The 20,114-nt window shown below is 33.4% G+C and overlaps 1 pseudogene; it reads right to left on the bottom strand.

Moving 5' to 3' along the window:
* LOC149549731 (L-type lectin-domain containing receptor kinase SIT2-like) overlaps nucleotides 1-17,601 on the bottom strand; it is a 39,900-nt pseudogene extending 22,299 nt beyond the window's left edge.
* Nucleotides 17,602-20,114: the final 2,513 nt, after the last annotated feature.

The raw sequence follows: 20,114 nt of genomic DNA, 5'->3' as shown, positions 1-20,114 counted from the left end.
GAATAATTGATCAATTTTTTGCTGCTCTCTACTGTGCCCACCAGCTTCTCTAAGTTCTTTGAGAGATTTTCTTCTCCCCTTTCCTTTGATTTTGCAGCAAATAGGAGATTCCAGGCCTTCTAGGTTCATATACAATTCAAGCTATATAGGACTAGCTTCCTCAATCTATCCTAAGACTTTCTTCTCTGCCAGATATCCTTGTTAGTTTCATTCTCACCATTTCCTGAATGACCCTTGAGATCTTATTGATCCAATTCTGCTCCATATTTCTGATTGTTAAATAGTTTAAGCTTCTTTCTTGAGTTTGAATCCATCATTAGAGACAACCTTGCTGAATTATCTTCCTATTCAATCCATAGTAAAGCATTCCTAAGATCTTCACATGTGTAGTTTTTCCCTCCTAGCATTAGGATTTTCTTGATTAACTCTTCTTTTTGACTGTCTGTGCTTTTACCTATATTTTCAAAACAAAAGACTTGGATTATTTCCTCTAATAGTTGTTCAAGATTTTTTTTTTAAGAATCTGATACACCCCCATTGACCATTCCTTGATCCAAATTGTCTTCCTTGTTTAAGAATTCATGCAATTCCTTAACTGGTAACCTATCTTTGAGATTGTTGTTCCTTTCCCTATGTTGTATATTGTTGTTAGGAGTAAATGGGGAGCTAATTGTAGCAGAAGGAGTCTACCAAAACTTTCTTTTTATTACCGGGGGGGGCCATGAAGCTTTCTGCTGTCTTAGGTTGGCAGAGTACTTGTATTTCCTCATCTTTTTCCATTTTGAATTCCTCCATCCTTTCTGTTGAAAAATTAAATAGCATGAAGTTCTCCTTGACTTCAAGATTACCATCTAAAAAATCATTGGGTGCCTCTTCTTGCTCTTCTACTAGGATTTGATCTAGATTGTCCTCTTTATACATGCATGTGACCTCTAAATCTCTATAAGAGGGGCAATCTTTACATGTCTTTTGAGCTGCTAGTATGATAGATGTAGTCTCCTCTTCCTTTCCCAATGTAGGCATGTGCTCCTTTAGTGACTAATTATTCCTATCCCTTTTCTTTTTTTTCCTATGCCTTTTGTCATTTTTCTGTCATTTCTTATTATCAACAATAATGCTCTACAGTCGAGGTCTGTTGCTTGGGATCTAAACTTTTTCTTCCTCATTTGGGTTCTCTAGAGTGAGATTTTCTTCTTGATGAGAAACACCTTTGCCACATGATGCCTGATTAATTAAAACTGACCTTAAGTCCCCAATTGTATGGGGATTAGGGCATCCTTGAGAATTCTCATTTTTGTGCTGCTGCAAGCGAATCATTTTTTCCATTTTTTCTTCTGCTATAACCATATTCTGACCCTTACTGCATTCTTCACTCTTATGCCAATCATGTTTTCTTTTCAATTTCCTACTTTGAATAAGAGGATGTGATCTTAGAGCTTTTAATATCCATGTTGAATGAATACCTTTTCTCATCATCCATTCTGATGATATCTGTTATTCTACCCTCATACTTAAGGAATTTCAAGTTATAAATAGATATTTGTGATGAGTTTAATGGTTTTGCTATGGCTACTATTGGTTTGATAGCTGATAAGAAATCTAATATTATTGCTGGATTCAAATGCTACATCCAAACCAATAAGGTTCCCTAATTTCCTACCTATCCTTTTTAAAATGCTTATGCGATTTAGCTATGGGGGTAGAGATTTAACAACAAATCATGTCAAAATATTGAACTATAAATTACCTTCCTCACAGTTTGGAGCCCAATCAAAAAAATGCATAACATGCCCTTTAAATCTATAGTCAGAAAACCTAAGAAACTCCCTTTTTATCAATTTATCACAACAATGGAAAAAAAATAAATTTTCAGAGTGCTTAGAAATAAAAACCTGGGAGCCACATAACTCCTCAAACCAATCAACCAATTTATATGAGTTGGCAATGGGGCCATTCTAGTAGGCAAAAATTCCCACTTCTTCGCATTCTTTCCATTGTTCCTCATTATCCTAGTTACTGAATATAAGGATTCTGTCCTCCTCACCATCTTTAGTAGGGCTGATCAAATGTGGAGGTGAAGGAATAAAAAGATTAGGTTCACTAGTTCTGCAATGGGGTGGAATGTAAGTGGAATAGGGAAGATGAGATGAAACAAGCGAAGGCTGTAGATTGGAGTCTGAACCTAGGGGTTTGACGAAACTATCCTGCCCAAGGAGGGGAGGATCCAGGAAAAATTTTGCATACTTCGAGTTAAAAATGAAAAATTGCTTATCCAACCTAGCGACCGAATGAATTTTGGTAAGGGGTCTATCCCTACCTAAAACATGTCATTCTCTTTGTCTGCAAAATACCTAATGGCTCGAAGCAATTTGAAGTGGAAACCTCTTCACTGCCATGGGTGCTTGAATTCTGCTCCCTATTCTGGGATTGATAGCCTCGCCGTCCCTATCTCAATGCTTTGGTAGCTTGGAATCCACGCTGGTAATGAGGCTTAGGATTGTTCTTTGAATAGGGTTGTGCCTTAGTCCTAGGTCTACTGAATTTCACATTTTTCATTTTTTTAATGCCTACTCGCCATTTTATTAAAATCTAAATATTATATTAGTATATATAAAAAATATTAATTATCAAATATCTTAAATAAATTAAAGCTAGATTAGTAATATTTGTAAAAATTTCAAATTACTCAAAACAATTGTAAGTTTATATATTTTATTTGAAAGATTTAAATAAATAATAATAATATATAGTTAAATATAATATGATAAAAATCAAATCAAATATAGATAAAAAAATATTTATACATTTTTAAATTCATTTTTTTTATTTAAAAAGATTCTAAATTAATAATGATATAATATTAGTGATACAAATAATTATAAATTGGTAATATATAAAAAAACATCAAATTAATCAAGCAAGTTTCTAATTTTATAATTTCAAATGATTTAAAAAAAAAATATTGTAGATTGATATAAATATAATGGTATAATAATAATAAAATAAATAATACACACACACACACACACACAAAATAAAATAACATATATTTATCATAAATAGATCATACATAGAAATGTTATATTGTCTATAATAAACTTTGACGGTTTATTAATTATTTTAAATGTCATATTTGTAGTTTTCTAAACATTTTGCATGTTATTTTGTACGGTCTAACAATTTTTTACCTTTTCATATACAGTTCAAAAATGCAGAAAACAACTAAAATGGCCATCAAATTCCCTCTTGGACTACACATTTTAATTGTGCTTTTTCCATTCTTTAACATCTTGGTTCTTCCATGCATGGAATTTGATTGTCACCCCTTTTGTCATATGATTTTTTTGATGACGGTTTAGTCATTTTATTGCCTTTCATTTTAAATTTTAAGATTAATATTAGTTGTCAATTTTTTTGCCAATTTATGAATAATTTAATAATTCTTAAATTGAAATATTTTATCAGTATAATATAAGAAATAACTAGCAATATTTACAAGTTTTTGGTCCTGTTTACTCATTTTTATCTGGTTGTAATACTAAGTTCCAGGTCCTTGTAAAACCTGGGTACTTTTATTGGACTTATTTAGTGGTTTCAGGACCTTGTAAAACTTGATTTTGATACTAATTCTTTAGTAGGTTTCAGGTCCTTGTAGAACTTGGTATTGCTTTATCTATTTTGATGATGTTATAGGGTTTCGAGGCCCCTTCAAAACTTGTTTTTACCATAATCTAAAACTAGCAATATTAACAAAAATGTGATGTTTCTAAATACATAGGTTTGATTAAAAAAATTATAAATTAGTAATATATTTCAAATTAACAAAGTAGATACCGAAGGGATTCCATCCAACAATGTAGAAAATGCATGAGAGTTGGGAGTTCTGCTAACCTACTATTTTCTTCAATATCTAAACCATAGTGTGTTCTAGTATACCATACCACATTTATTGTGGGAGTTTTTAGGGTTTATTAATACCATGGTGCCCCCTCTATCCAAGTGGCCATGCAAGTTTGTGCCGAAAGTATTTTGTGAGGTACATCACTCCCTAATGTTGTGCTTAATTTGTAGGATTTTGAAAATGCTTGTGACTAGCTAGAGAAACATACCCTTATAGGGTATTTTGTGGGAAGAACACCCCCCCCCCCCCCCCCACAAAAAGCATGCTTAGAGATTAGGTGGCTAAAGCCTAGAATCCTCATGGTGTTCACCTTGAAGGCATCCACAAGCTCACCAAAGGTTTATTTATTTATTTAGGTTTTCCAACCCTTCCCATGTTGAGGCTATTCTTAACCATGGTCCCTGCCCTGTTAGGTCTTCCCTTTTGGTCTTTCAACAATGGTCTTGAGGCTTTACAATCTTAGACAAGAAAAAGCTTCGAGTCCTAGTTTGGGTTGAGTTCCCTAGTCTTCCCTTGCCTTGCTAGTCATTCATGTAGAACATTACGCAGTCTCTTGGAAGTTGTTGTATCGAGAATCTGAGCATTTCTTCAATGCTCACCCTCAAAAACAAATTTGCATTGAGGTTGACCTTTCCCATGACCTCAAGGAATCTTTTGATATCCATATAGGAAACCACACCTTCACACAGAAGGTGTTGTACCTAAATCTACCCAACACTTGGAATAGATGAAAGTCAGTAGATCACAAGGTTAAAGACTGCCCTCTTATAGTTCCTCAACCAAGAGCATCTCCCAAGGAAACTTTGTCTCAGTAGGAAGAGTCTACAAAAAAGGAGGAATGAACCATGGTGGTTCGCAAAGGAAAGTCTTCATCAGCTCCAAGTTATCCCTCCGCTATGGCCTCTCAGCCATGACAAGAGGTCCAAGAACCTTCACAAGGTGTTTCAAAAGTTTCAAACCTTGCCCAGCAGGGGAAAGAGGTTTCAGACCCTATCCAACCAATGAAAGAGGTTTCAACAAGTGCCTTACTATCCCAATGGGTCAGTACTCCACAATCCACTTCAGTATTGCTTTGCAGACTTCCTGTCACTCTCACAACCCTACTAGGCACATTGAGATGACAGAAGGCATGCCAACAAAGAGAAGACTTGTTTTCTCCACTCTTTCTATCACCAATACTTTAGAGTTTTTGCATAATAGTTTCTCTTCCCTTGGGGATGAAGACGATCTATAGAAGTTTTCATGAATTTCCTCTCTTGGAATGTTCGAGGTTTAACTGACCTCCACATGAAATATTATGTTCACGATGTAAGATGTCTTTTAGGCACCTTGGATGTTCAGTGCTTGCAACAGATTAAAATCTATGGTTTTTTACTTGATGCTTCTTGTTGTTCCATTTGGCCTGAGGCCTCAGTCTTCTCTTCTCAGCATGAAGTTGGTCGAGGTAGACTGGCTATATTCATCTCTCCTTGCTTACATTCTTTTGTCATTGCCCATGGGTCTGACCCCATGCAGCGAGTGGTATGGATTCTTCTATCTCTCCATAATCATTCCTTTGGAATTACTAATGTGTATGCTCCCAATGATGCAGTTGAAAGATCTTACCTTTGGCGTTGGCTTGCTAACTCATTGCCACTTGCCACTTGCCACTTGGGTTTTATGTGGCGATTTTAAAATGGTTGGGTTTTATGGTACCGGACCATTTGTGCTCCAAGCCAGTACGCAGTGGTCTTCAACGAGTGTTCCCGTCGATGCAGAGAAACCCACATACATTTCTGCAGAGAAACCCACATACATTTCTTCTTCTACGATGTCGGAAAGATTAAAGTTTTGGAGAGATAAAAGAGGCTTCTTGGGTTTAAATGAACCGGCTTCTACAATCGTAACATTCAATTGCTGTTGGGCATCATCGTAATCGATCCAAGCCTGAATGTTCTTTCCACTATTTAGATCTATCTGATGCAACTGTTTGCCAATCCAGTACCCCGCAGGTTCGGACTTTACAGACTTGATGTCGTTGAGATCAACGCCCACATGATTGTCGTTGATGTCAAGGCAGTCATTGTTTATTGACGGCAAAGAGATGATTGAAAGGCTTCCCCACGGCGGAGCTGTTGAACAAGCCGAGGAAATGAGATGAAGAATCTTCCACTGGAGAGTTGGAGGGTGAGATTACAAAGGCCATCCCGTGCCCGCTGCGTTGAGGATCCGAGTAAGATGGAAGCATGACGAAGACGAATATGGTGCGGTAAGGACGAGCTCGTATTGGTGGAGTTGGGATGTTTCATCCGAACAGGGTGAGGATATAAAACTCTGCCAGACGTGTGTTCTGATTGATTGGTGAGGCAGATGGCAAGGATCGGATGTGAAACTTGTGTGGGCTTGCGCCGGAAGGCAGACATTGAGCGAGAGAAAAACTAGGATACATATTAACATGACTTTCAGTTTCAATTTCCTAGCGACTATAGAAGGATTATTTTCCTGGTTTGGGTATTGAAACACTTTATAATGACTGAGACAAAATGAATGATAATCTTGTACTCCACATATATGTAGTCTCTCTACCGAAAATAGCGGGCACTGTAACTGAAACATGACTAGCTCCAGGGAGTTTCGAATCCCACCACCAACACGGTTCTCTGTACGAGTCATCCCACTTCGTTCGCTAAAGGTCAGTCGTCAAAATCATTGAGAAAGGGCAAACGTTTCCCACATATGGGAAGGAAAGTTTCGAGCTTTTCTACATTATTTTATAGACTTTTATGGTCACACAAGAGTGCGGTCAAAAAGACATGGAAATGAGGGAAAAAAGGGCGGTTGCGTCGTGAAAATGAGAAAAACGAGGCTTCTCGTAGATTCTTTGGACATTTTAAGATGTTTTAAAGAACTTTAGGAAATTTTTAGTGATTTGTAATTTAGATATAGCTCGATCTATAGGGTCTGAGAGAGAGGGAGAGGTGTACGAGGAACTAAGATATAGCTCGATCTATAGGGATTAGGGGTCATTGAGAGATGGGAGGTTGGGGTAAGAAAGAGGGGGTTAGTATTTAGATAGAGATAGATATATAAGGGGTTAGGCAATTGTGTGTGTGAGAGAGAGAGAGAGAGTTTGTGGGTTAGTCGGAGAGGGGGATAGGAGTTAGTTATAGAGATAGAGGTTAAGTATTAAGACTTAGATAGAGAGAGGTTAGGAGTTTGAGTGTGTGCGCGTGTGCGTGCGAGAGAGAGAGAGAGAGAGAGAGAGAGAGAGGTGAGAGATCGAGCGAAATGTCTCTGGAATTGAATAAAATAATAAAGGACCTTTAATTAAGTAATAAAGGTTGGGCTCGATTTAATAAAGAAAAGAAAATAATGCAATTGTTGGCCTATACTTGCAAATTTCTAGATACTTCTTGGAGGCCTTTATAAGTGGAAGTATGGGCATTGTAATGGATCATGGATTATATTTGATTGTATTTCTTAATGCTTCCTATGCAATTTCAAAGGTGAAAGACCCTCCCTATTCTATTATCGCAATTTTGGTGGTGCAATGCCACTATATTCTTTTGTTCTATGATCGCAATGGCATTAGAGTTGGTGACCTTACCAGCCTATTGGATATTGAGATTGAATCATGAGACCAAGTGATGGTTTGGCTGATGCACTAAGAGAGATATGAAGTCAAGAAAGGCTCCATGAGGAGGCGAAATAAACACACAAACTCTTGGTGGGCACAAGGCAATTGATGACAACTTTCACTCCTAGGGCAGAACATCAGGAATTGCAAACACCCCCCTTGGGTGAGTCTCATAAGCAAATCAAGCAAGATTGGGTGATTGATGGATAGGAGGACATATCTCTAAAGGATTTTATATAGTTGGTAATGAAGTATCTATCATCTTAGCAAAATAAACTCTTTTACAATGGTCTAAAGTGAGAGATTGATAAGTGGCTATAGGATGATGTAATATAGACATTAGAGGATATGGAACAAGACCAATAAGGTTGATGATGGACAAATAGTTGAGATCATGGAACAAGACAAAATAGTAGATCTAAAATAAGATGAAAACTAAGCCAATGTCAAAGTGGATTCGTATAGTACTTCCAATGTGTGGAAGGAGAGCAAGGCTACAAATCTTCAAGAAAATATGGTTAACAATCTGGAGTTCCATCAATGGAATTACAAACCTAAAAGTCTAGGTGTTACCAAAAATAATATGTAGGAATAATTTCTACCATTGATTCATTCTTGAGTCTATCTTTTGACAATAATAACTACAATATTTGAATGTGAGGGACTTCCTAGCTAGATAAATAGGGTTTTCTATGCTACGAGATTCTAGAAGAGGTTGTTAATCCTTATGTCATTGATGTATTTTATGATTGGAATCTTTGGGATCCCAGTGACTTTGAACTTGAGGATGATTATATCATAGTAGTGTAGTAGAAGTTTAATGATAATGCATTGCAGCAAAAGATTGATGCCAATTCACTCATTCCATCAACGCAGTTGGTCTAGAACCTTGGAGCTAATGGTCTTTTCTCGAATCACAGATTGCTTGAGGGAAAGCAATCTTTGGGTGGTGAGTATTTTGATGCCCCCAATTTTAGTGTAATAATTAATTAATTAATTGGTCCCTAGAATTAAATAAAATAATAAATGATGTAGCCCAAACCCTTCACAACAATAATTCAAAAAATTGCACAACATAGAAATTTCAGAATGCCAGATTCTTTATTAAATTTTTCCAGCTCCTACTCTTCTTTTGCAATGAAAGAGAACAACTACTTATTAAAATTTTGAAAATTACCATTTCTAGCAGATTTTTTGGAAAAACATATTTTTTTCATTTTTGGTAATTTTTAAAACCCATCCTATGAATCTTAATTTTTCCCAAGAAAAGCCCCCAACTAAGCCAAGATGAATTGCCAACTAATCTATGAAATCAAGAATATGATTTTAGATTTATTACAAAAATAACTTTCTAAAAAATTGGAAAAAACACAAAAATCAAATTTTGGAGGCGAAGATGATATTTCAGGCTCCCAATTTTTTTTTGAATTGGCCACCAATAAAGTTGAGATTATCAACACTTCAAATAACTCCTCCTCACGCAACTGCCTATAAATTTTTAGCCAAAACCCATATTTGAGTCAAAAGTTATGACTCTTAGAAGTTGATGCATCAAGACCTTTAATTAATTAAGAATTGTGGGCCCCAATTTAATAAAGAAAATAAAATAATGAGATTGTTGACCTACCCTTGTAAATTTCTAGATACTTATTGGAGGCCTTTGAAAGGAGAATTCCAGGCATTGTAATGGATCATGGATTAGATTTGATTTCTCTTTGTATTTTTTAAGGCTTCATGTGTAGTTTCAGAGGTGAAAGAACCACCCTATTATGTTGTTGGAGATATCGATCTCTTAGATATTTCACTATGCACCAGATTTTCTAATCACCATCATTTGTCAACTTCTTTGTATTTCATCAGATCTTGTCTGATGCTTTTGTAACCATGAATTGTTTTCATTATTGGATTGGCAATTATTATTTGTATTTGGAATTCCATTATCTATGGGTGTGTGAATTCATTAATTAATTTTAGGAATTTTACATGTATGGTATATATTCAATATTACTATTTTCTCTCCATACCCTTGGAAACACACCACCATCGTACACCCATACCTCTCTCTTCCATACAAACATCTCATTCCCATCAATACACTCCCACTATGCAACTAACAATCATTGTTATTGTACGACACTCAATTTTCACCTTGTACAACAACCTTCATCCAAACCATATGACCCACTACCCTCCACCATCTGCACATTACTTTCCCACTGTATGACCCTCCACTCACCACCCATTTTGTATGGTCAACCCTTGCTACTATATGGTAAAAGACAATGATTGCACACTAATCAAATCCCCTACTATACAACTTGTTTCCTATCCACCATGTTGAATGTCATTTTCCATTCCCACTATGTACAACTCCCTTTGTAACCACTCCATCACATAGTCAATACCATTTCCAAATTATATTTTGACTTTCAGTTGATTCAAAATATTATAGAACTAGAGTCTTCATATAATTGTTAGATGATGGTCTAGGAAATGAAAGGGCACCCAGTGTTCTCTATATGATGTAAAATTTTCTCAAAAATAGTAACATGTATATGAGTCCATAGACTATTACATTATTGTTGAACCATTTATTCTTTGTTTAAAGTTACTTGGCTTAGAAACATGTCAAAGGAGATAAGGCAATAGATCTTGCTCAAGATAGTGATTCTTTATCCCTTCTTTCTAAGCTAAATAGTTTTGTGAGATATCTTGACAAAGTAAGGATGAAAATAATTACTAGAAGATATGATGAATCCCCTTATAAATAAAACTTTGTCTCAATTCATATATACACAAAATTTACTAAAATAAACCCCTTAAAATAATGAATAGCTTATTATTTTGTAAGTTTTAATATTCAATACCTACAAAAGAAATTTTATTCTTCTTTTTAGAAGTCATAAGGTCTAATACCATGCAAAACCGAATGCTCTAATACCATGTAAAAAAATTCCTCCAAATCATAGTTGATCTAGCTATAAAAGAAAGAACAAAGTTTCATATTCAAGAAGAATAATTTAAAATAAAATAAGAATAATTTAGGAAGACAATGATCTCCAAGAGTGAAAATAACCTTTTTAAATCTGCAATCTTCCTATGACTTGCTATGGATAGCATTGTCTTGGAACATAATGATCTTTTGATGTCATGGAACATTAATTCTTACAAGCCAAATCTTCACTTTTTTGAACATTTTTTGTCATTAATCCTAAAGTTATATGAAAACCCTTATTCCTCTTGTTATACTATCTTTAAATTGGTTATTTAATATTATTTTTATGTTGATGATGTGAATAATTCCTTTGTATCTACATTACAATTTGACCTTTAAGTAACCATATTTGAATCCCCTTTGCACAATTTTCATTGATATGTTCTTTCTTTCTCTTTTTAATGAAATGGCTAGTCAAAATTTTGTTATATAGAATTTTAGGATGGCACTTCAATGTGATTCCAAAATAGTGATCAAGATGTCAACTTAAATAGATAGTTATTGAATATATTTAAAATATATTGGCAATTTTAAAGATAGTAGGTACAAATCATACATTTAAAAGGTATATCTAAATCAATAGATTATATTCTTGTTATGTTCTTTACTTTCTCACATAACCAAGATTAAAAATTGTCCACTAGTAGTCATCATGATTTAAGCATTAAAATCAATAATTTATCTATATACTTCTTGACTTTTTAAATAAATAGGTTTGAAAGATATTATTGTTTATGATTGCGATATGATCACCCTTTTAAAAATAGATATTCGAACAAAAAAAATCAAAATATAAGTGTACCAATACATTTACTATTTTTTAATTAACTCATATCAATATGTATCATAAGAAATTAAAATATTTAACATAACATTATTTTTTAAAATAAAGACTTTATATGACTTTAAAAATGGCCCCACATTTTTTCCTCTTACATTTCAACAGATTGTAAAAATATTTTAAATTTTAAATTTGAAAAAAACAAAATTTTAAAATGATACTATTCAATAAATATCTATCAACTATACTATTCTAATAGTCCTTATAAAATAAACACAATATGGAAGATTTATGATTTGTATTTATGAATATCAATTATTATTTTTAAATCTTTTATATTCTATCAAATCTTATAATAGACTAAAGAGTGTAATACATGAAATATTAATATAATCAACAACTAAAATCTATGTAAATATCCAATTACATTAACAGTAAAGATGTTCATCCCTAGATGGTCATATTGTTTAGGTTCCTATAAAATAACAATGTACATAGGGCAGAGCAAATTAAGAATAAAAACTTGTCTTGTACATTTGAAAACAATAAAAACCCTCACAAAATCAAAAGTTGGCATGAAACCTCAACATAGCCTATTGAGACTCTTGAATTATTGTGCCTCATGAGACTTGAAAGTCGATGCATAAGATACTCCTACACTTGGATATGATCCACTACTTTGTCTAGTCATCTCACAGAGATACATAATAGAAAGAGAAACTTCACCTTCCATTACCTGCAACACTTGTCATATAAGTTATCTCCTCTGGAAGAGGATTGCAATACGCCAGTCCTAATTTTGGCATCTTCTCCATCTCATCTTCAACAAAATCACCACCAAGATTAGGATATGCTACATCCTCAAGCCTAAATTTTGTATGCAACTTACTCACCCATTCCACCATTACTACCTACAAAGCATCTAGAGAACGGTCCACAACTGGCCTCCTATGGGAAACCCTCAACATCAATATACAAAAATTGAACACATTGATGCTTGGATCAGCCCCTCTTATATTTGTTACCTTAAGAGTTGAACAACTTTCTTGTTCATTTGTATCAGGTGTTTCTGGTTTAGCATTATCTGATTTTTTATCATTAGATATGGTTTTTGTTCTTTGAAAGAAAGTATCTTCAAAATATTTTGCATTTCTATTATTCAATAAAGAACTTTCATCAAATACTACATTTATAGCTTCAATAAAAAAATTAGCCTTATATTGTAGCATTTGAAAGGTTTGCTATGTGTAGAATATCCTTAGAAGATACCTTCATTAGATCTTGAATTGAAACTCTCTAAAGAATCATTATCATTTCTGATAAAGCAGTTACAACTAAATTTTTTGAAGTTCTTGACTTTTTTTGTTTTACCATTTTATAAATTTTAAGGAGTATAAGCAATTGTTACTCTAATTTCAACCTTGTTTAAAATATATAAAGTTCTATGAACAACTTCTTTCTAGAATTTATCTGGTATTTTGGCTTCATTTAGCATTTTTCTAGCCATTTCTTTGATAGTTATGTGTTTCCTATCCACAACACCATTTTGTTGTGGTGTATGAGTAGTTGAGTATTGCCTTTTGATACCATTTTTCTTAGAATATTCAATAAATTCTTGAGAGGTGAACTCTCCACCTCGATCTGATCTTAGATATTTTAACTTTAGATTAGTTTCCCTCTCTGCCATTTTTATGAATATTTTGAAGCATTCAAATGCTACAAATTTTTGTTACAAGAAAGCTACCCAAACCATTCTTGATTAATCATCTACAAATAGCATAAAGTATTTTTCACCATTCAAGGATGGAGTTTTGGTTGAACCACACATATTAGTATGCACAAGATTTAATGGTCTATTGGATAAGTATTCTTTTGTTTTGAAAGATATTCGTGTTTATTTTCCTTTTATACACTCTTCACAAACATTAGTTGGTTTATTGATTAGAGTTAAACCTCTAACCTTTTTGTTCTCGCTAATCCTAGCAAGATTAAACAAAAAATTTAGATGTCTCAATCTTTTATGCCATAACCATTTTTCTTCAACTTGAACCACAAGATAAGTATTAATCAATGATGACTCTAGGATTGTAGAATCAATCATATTATAAAGATTTTCTCCTTTCCTTAAACCACTAGCAATGACTTTATTCTTTTCATTTTTAATTGAATGTCCTTTAGCATTGAAGGAAATTGAATATTCGCTATCACAAACTTGACTTACACTTAGAATGTTATGTTGTAGGCCTTCTACATAATACACATCATGGATGTGTGTGTCTTTACTAAGGACTATTGAACCATGACCTATGATGTAGGCACCTGAATTATCCCCAAATCAAACAAACCCTCTATCAAAATCTTCTAGGGTTTTAAACTTTCTTTAACATTCAGTCATATGGTGTGAACATCCATTATCCAAAACCCATGTTGCAAGTTTATGGGTAAATAGGGTTGTTTCAACAATTAGAGACTCTTCAATTTTCTTGACAGTAGGTTTCCATACTTTTTAAGGTTTCAAATTCAATTTATACTTATTAGAAAAGTGCCCATAATGAAGACACTTAAAAAATCTAATTATTTTCGTTAAATCATTTTTGCCCAACTTACATTGATATGCCTTACGACCAAAAAGATTGTAATTGTAACTGCAACCTTTGAAAGAATGTTGGTTGAAGGACTTTCCTTTTCCAATTATTTTGTCATTTAAATAAGATTGATTAATCTTCTTTTGTAATGAAATCAACTTCTTTTCTTTTTCATCAAGTAACAATTTTTGATTCTCAATTAGCTAATTCACTCTTTCTAATTTAGCTTGCAAAGTTTTATGTTCCTTTTCATGACTTCAGATTAATTAATTAAATATCTTTAGTTCTTGCAAAGAACATAGAAGATCTTCTTCAAAATCAACATCTTCATCTGAAACAGATGAAGATTCTAAATTACTAGATTTTGATTTTGGAACATTTACTATTTCATACATGAATAACACTTCTCCTTCCTCTTCTAAAATATTTTATTCGTCATTTGAGTCTTCTTTTGAATAGAAACCCTTTTTCTTAAAATTCTTGAATCTTTTATTTTGATTTCAGGGTTTCTTTTTGAAAAACTTTTTAGATATTTCATCATTTTCATCTTGATTGACATAGGGACACTTTGTAGAAAAGTGTCCTTATTGTCCACAACTAAAACATTTTGGTTTTCCATGATATGTCTTTTTCATTTTTCTGACTAGTAATGCTTCAAGAGCATCTGTTATATCTTAGTCACTTTCATCTTATTTTTTAGCCTTGAAGGTTGTTTATTTTGATGTGGAACTAGATTCAAATGAAGATTTTGAATTACTGGATTTTGATTTTTGGAACATTACTATTTCAACCATGAATAACACTTCTCCTTCCTGTTCTGAAACATTTGATTCATCATTCAAGTCTTTTTTGAATAGAGACCCTTTTTTCTTAAAATGAATCTCTTATTTTGATTCTGGGATTTCTTTTTGATTTTTTTTTTCAGATTTTCCATCATTTCCATCTTGATCAGCATAGGAACACTTTGCATCAAAGTGTCCCTTTTTCATTTTTATATCTGAGTCACTTTCATCTTGTTTTTCAGCCTTGAAGGTTGTTTCTTTTGATGTGGAACCAACACTGTTGTTGATTCTCATTTCATATGTAGTTAAAGTTCCTTGTAATTGATGTAAATTATTTTTAGAAAAGTTTTTCTTCTCTTCCAAAGTAGAGATTTTTTATTCAAATTTAGGTAGAATAAACCTTATGACTTTTGAAACTATGTTATGCTCTTCAATATGTTCTCCTAAACCTCTTGCATTAACTACTTCATCAACTCTCAAAAACTACAATGCTACACTTTCATCTTCATTCATCTTTAGATTGTCAAACTGTGTTTTTAGAGTTATTAATTTTGACTCTTTGACCTTTTCATCACCTTGATAAATGGTTTATAATTTAACCCATATGTCATTAGCATTAGCAAATACATCTTTGGTGAAACCACATAGAAGAGCATATCTAGCCTTTTTATCCAATCCATATTTAAGCTTATTATTTGGATCAATGGGTATAACTTTTGGAATAGTGTATTTTGAAATGATTACATCCCGCATTCTGACATTTAAAGAATGTATGAAGGCCTCCATCATGATGTTCTAAAAAACATAATCACTGTCATGAAATAATGAAGCTTGATTAAGAGAGGCACCTTCAGCCTATGCCATTTGTACTTCCAAATGTTGCTAGATAATCCCTATAGGAAAACCTAAGAAGGAACCCTATGCTCTTATACCACTATAATTTCAAATTTCCCTAGATAATCCCTATAGGAAAACCTAAGAAGGAACCTTATGCTCTAATAGCACTTGTTGGAAGTAGCAACTATTCTAAGAGGCGGGTGAATCAAAATAAATGTTTCTTAACAAGTTTTAACAAATTTGTTTATCTCATTCACATTTAAACATTGTACCAATTGAATATATAAACTAATCATAAATAAGAGTGCAAGATATCAATGCAAATTAAACAACTCACAGGAAGACACAAGAATTTATGTTGAGTGGAAAACCCTCAAAACCTTAACTTTCTTCATACGGTGAAAAACCACTACGATAGAACCTATTATCTTTATTGAGCAACAACTCATTTTTACATCTACAAAAACAATTGCTTAGGGCTACAACCCTCTTTCTTCCTCACAATCTTTATTTTCCAATATTACATATATATGTACACAAGTACTCTTGTAAATCTGTACATATGTGCAAATATATACAATCATATCAATTTTCTTTTAATACAATTTCATGTTCTATCTATGAGAAAGTATAGATATTCTCTTTTAATTTACTACAACTCCACACTATTTTGATGCATAAACATACTTCGTTATATAGGAAAACAATAAGAATATCTCTTTCATTGCTTTCATATCAATTACAATAGCTATAACTAATTTATGTCAGTCCAAGGTCAAGAAACTGAAAAATTGTTTATACAATAAACCCTAAGAGTAAGATTAATAGTTTGAATCAATTCCTTACAAAATAAATAGTCTCCATAATTGAACAAATATCCTTGTGTTGCAAAATATACCACACTATTTGAGAAACAAAAAATCAAGAAGCATGTCTTCCAATCTAAACTGAATTGTTTAAGCTTTCACAAACTTCTCCATTTGGGCAAGGAAATGGTTTCATTTTAAACAAAAAGAAAATGACTTTTGAACAACTATTTCAAAGACCCACATGAATATAGAGAGAGAAAATGTTCATGAGAATAAGACTGAATGATGCCCTTAACTTCTTAATTTCTTTAAAGAAAAAAAAGGAGAGAGCTATGATATTCTAAGAAAACTCCCTCTTTTAACAAAAGAAAAGCACAAATCTACATCGAATGCCAATTGTTTCTTCATAGGTGAAGCATTGAAACCAGAAGAGATTTGGAACTAAGTCATACCTAAGAAACCCATAGATTGAAAAGACAAAACATTTTCTTTGTCTACAAAATGACGAATGGATACCTCTAGCTCTTGATTATGCATGTCAAGAAACAAAAAAACCTATTAGCATATGTGAGCATTGACAAAACCACAATAATTACTGATTTTCCCATGAATCTTTAAACTTCATATTACCTCTCAACCACTACATGGGATGCTACAAAAACACTACCAAATTATTTGTCTAGAGAAGGAAGATTTACAATATATCATAAACCCATAATCTCATTCCTCAAGAAGAACTTCAAAAAATAATGATTTGTATACTGTTATTCATGGTAGTCATTATAGGGTTTGGGGGGCAACAAAATAAACACTGCTTTTGAAACTTTTTCAATAATGTCCTTAATGTCCAAAGTTTAAGTGTTTTAAATCTTTAATATGCCTCTACCAAGTGGCATAATAATATCCATGTTAGAGCATTACTTTAATCATGGTTCAAACCCAACATTATGATAAGGTAAACATTTATTAACATGAGTTTCCACCACTTCATCATTGTCTATAGACCTAATATCATTGAGATCCATGCCCATATGATTGTTGTCAATGCCTTTGAACAATGGACTTTTTTGGGTATCGAACTTGATGGCAAATGGATGATTTGATTGGTTGCAAGAGGTGGAGAGATTGAACAAACTAAATGTTAAAGGCAGTGAAGCTCTCACCTTTTTTTTGCTAGGAGTTATGATGGTCATTCCCTACTTGCAACATGATGGATCAGATGTATATGGAAGTATTGTGAATAAGAAGGTTGTGTTGAATGATGATCATCCATTTTTTGAGCTGGGATCCTTCATTCTAAAAGGCCGAGGATAGAAAGTGTGACCAAATATGTTTTGGGATTTATTTACGAGGTAGATTGCATCAAAGAAATTTATTTGTGTGACCAAATATGTGTTGGGATTTATCCAATCTGATAAAGGGTGGTGGCATTGAATTTGTTGAAAAGGAAACTTGCTTGGGCTTGTGCTTGAAGAAATAGATGCAGTAGTATAACGATCACTAGGATACAAAAGGAAATTCAAGTTTCTCCATCTCCTACTTCCACTCCTAAATCATCACCTACTTCTTCCATTATACCTCAAGATCAATAAAGCCACTCATTAATCTTGACAAACCTTCATCCACCTTTCCATCTAAACTTGCGCTACAACATTTGAGGTCAAATTGCGATGACAATTTGCGATGGTTGTGTAATCTGTGGTGATGTTCATGTTGTTCTTTTTACAATTCTCCTTGACCCCATTGCAATATCGACATTGGAGTCACAATTATGACGCCCCCACGAGCATAAACAAAAAAATAAAAGAAAATATGACATAAACCATTTTCCATTTTTTTTTATTGTCAAGATCTATGCGTAAAAGAGGTGGAGAGATCTGAACAAGGGTGGAGAGTTGTGAACATTGTTGTGCCCTTATGATCGATGCATTTGGTTATTGTACCCTCATGATCTATGCATTTCATTGTCATGCCCTTGCTCTGCAATTTCATTGTCATGGTGTGGCCTTACTCTACAATTTTATTACTGTGCGTTGCCTTTGTGATCTACATGCCCTTCCTCTATGATTTTCTTCAAGGGTGAGAAGACGTACATATGCAAAAAAAAATTATTTTCCTTGTAAACATGTATGGCTTTATATTTCCTTTTAAACATGTATCTATTGATATAGTCAGAGAGATCTCTTTTAAGGTGCTTATTACATATTATCTCAAAATAGAAAAAATGATCCAGTTGCATACATATTCTAAAATCAAAATAATAAAATAATAAAACTCTCTCAACCCATGCTAAGTGACTTACCTCAACATCTTGCACAAAATAATGCAGAACATGAAAAATGGGCAGAGTTTGCAAATTTTTTTACACAAGCATATCATAGCAAATATTTTTAGAAAAAAAAAACCATTATCTAGTTAAATTGGTCAAGTTGCTTATTAGCTAGGTTGATTACAAATTCCTATAGAAATGTCATCAAATTAGGTACAATATAATGAACAATCAGCTTTACCAAAAATGATCCACCTACATACATATTCTAGAATCTAAATAATAAAATAATAAAACTCACTCAACCCATGCTAAGTGACTTACCTCAAGATCTTGCACAAAAAATAATGCAAACCATGAAATATGGGTAGAGTTTGCAAGAAATTTTACAAAACATATCATAACAGATATTTTAGAAAGAAACAAGGCATAACCCATGTTGGCCTTAGAATGGTTTTGACATTTGAGTGTCAACACATTTAACTACTTTCTACATTGAAGCCAAGTACACTATGCATGCCGAGCCACAGTTGGTGCTGAGTCTGAATTCCAATAGGTGCCAAGTGACTTCAAGTGTCGAGTATTATATGAGTGTCAAGTGATACATAGATGCCAAGTCACAATTGATGCCAAGAAAATGAGGATGCTTCATATGCTAAGTGAGCCAGAGTCATACATGTGCCAAGCAAGACAAAATGTAATAAGTGTCGAGCAAACCAGGAGAGTATATGTGCCAAGCACCAGTAGTCCAGTGTGTGCCAAGTAACACAAAATCAACATATGACTTTTTGCCCTCACAAACTTATATGTAAACTATTTTTGGAGACAACATTGAAGGATTTCAAAGGAAGATAAGGATAAGATAAAATCTTTTACATTTCCTATGGGATCATCATGCAACCAATCAGAAAAATGGAAGAGGCATGCAACCAATGAAAAATGCAAGGAATGAGTGGGAACTTAAGATTCAATATGGATCGTAGATCCATACCTAAACCTAAGTCTTCACAATCTTTAAAAGGAGGACAAAAACCCCTATGAAATTAGGTGGGTTTAACAGCCTATTGTAAATCCTTTAATAGGGTGACACTTCATTTAAAGTGTTTGTAAATCCTCTAACTAGGTCACTATTGACACAATGTGAATCCTTTAACAGGACAAGCCTTTCACAAGGCAGACCATCAGAAGTGGTCAAACAATTATTGCTACAATAATTTTTGTGGGTATCATCCCACCCCAGTTTTACCTTCTTATTCTTGGAGGGTTTTTGGGTTACCAAATTTGGTGTTATGTGTGTTATTGCATGTATTTGCTTTATGTTCACTTAATATGTTTACATGCATGCAGTTTATTTTCACCTATTTGATTTAAAGGATTAGAAAAGGTTAAAATTTTGGTACTTCTAACTCACCTCCCCACCCCCCCTCTCAGAAGTACTCTTCCCATTTTGAACATTCCAACAATTGGTATCAGAGCCCTGGTTCTCACAAGGAGAAGCCTAATAGCTTAGAGAAAAGGTCTAAAGATGGAAGTCTTCAA

Source organism: Cupressus sempervirens, chromosome 7, assembly GCF_028749045.1.
Source record: "Cupressus sempervirens isolate cs-2001-9-10 chromosome 7, ASM2874904v1, whole genome shotgun sequence".
Classification (NCBI taxonomy): Eukaryota; Viridiplantae; Streptophyta; class Pinopsida; order Cupressales; family Cupressaceae; genus Cupressus; species Cupressus sempervirens.
The sequence above is the reverse complement of the archived record's forward strand: the minus strand, read 5'-3'. Positions and strand labels throughout refer to the sequence as shown.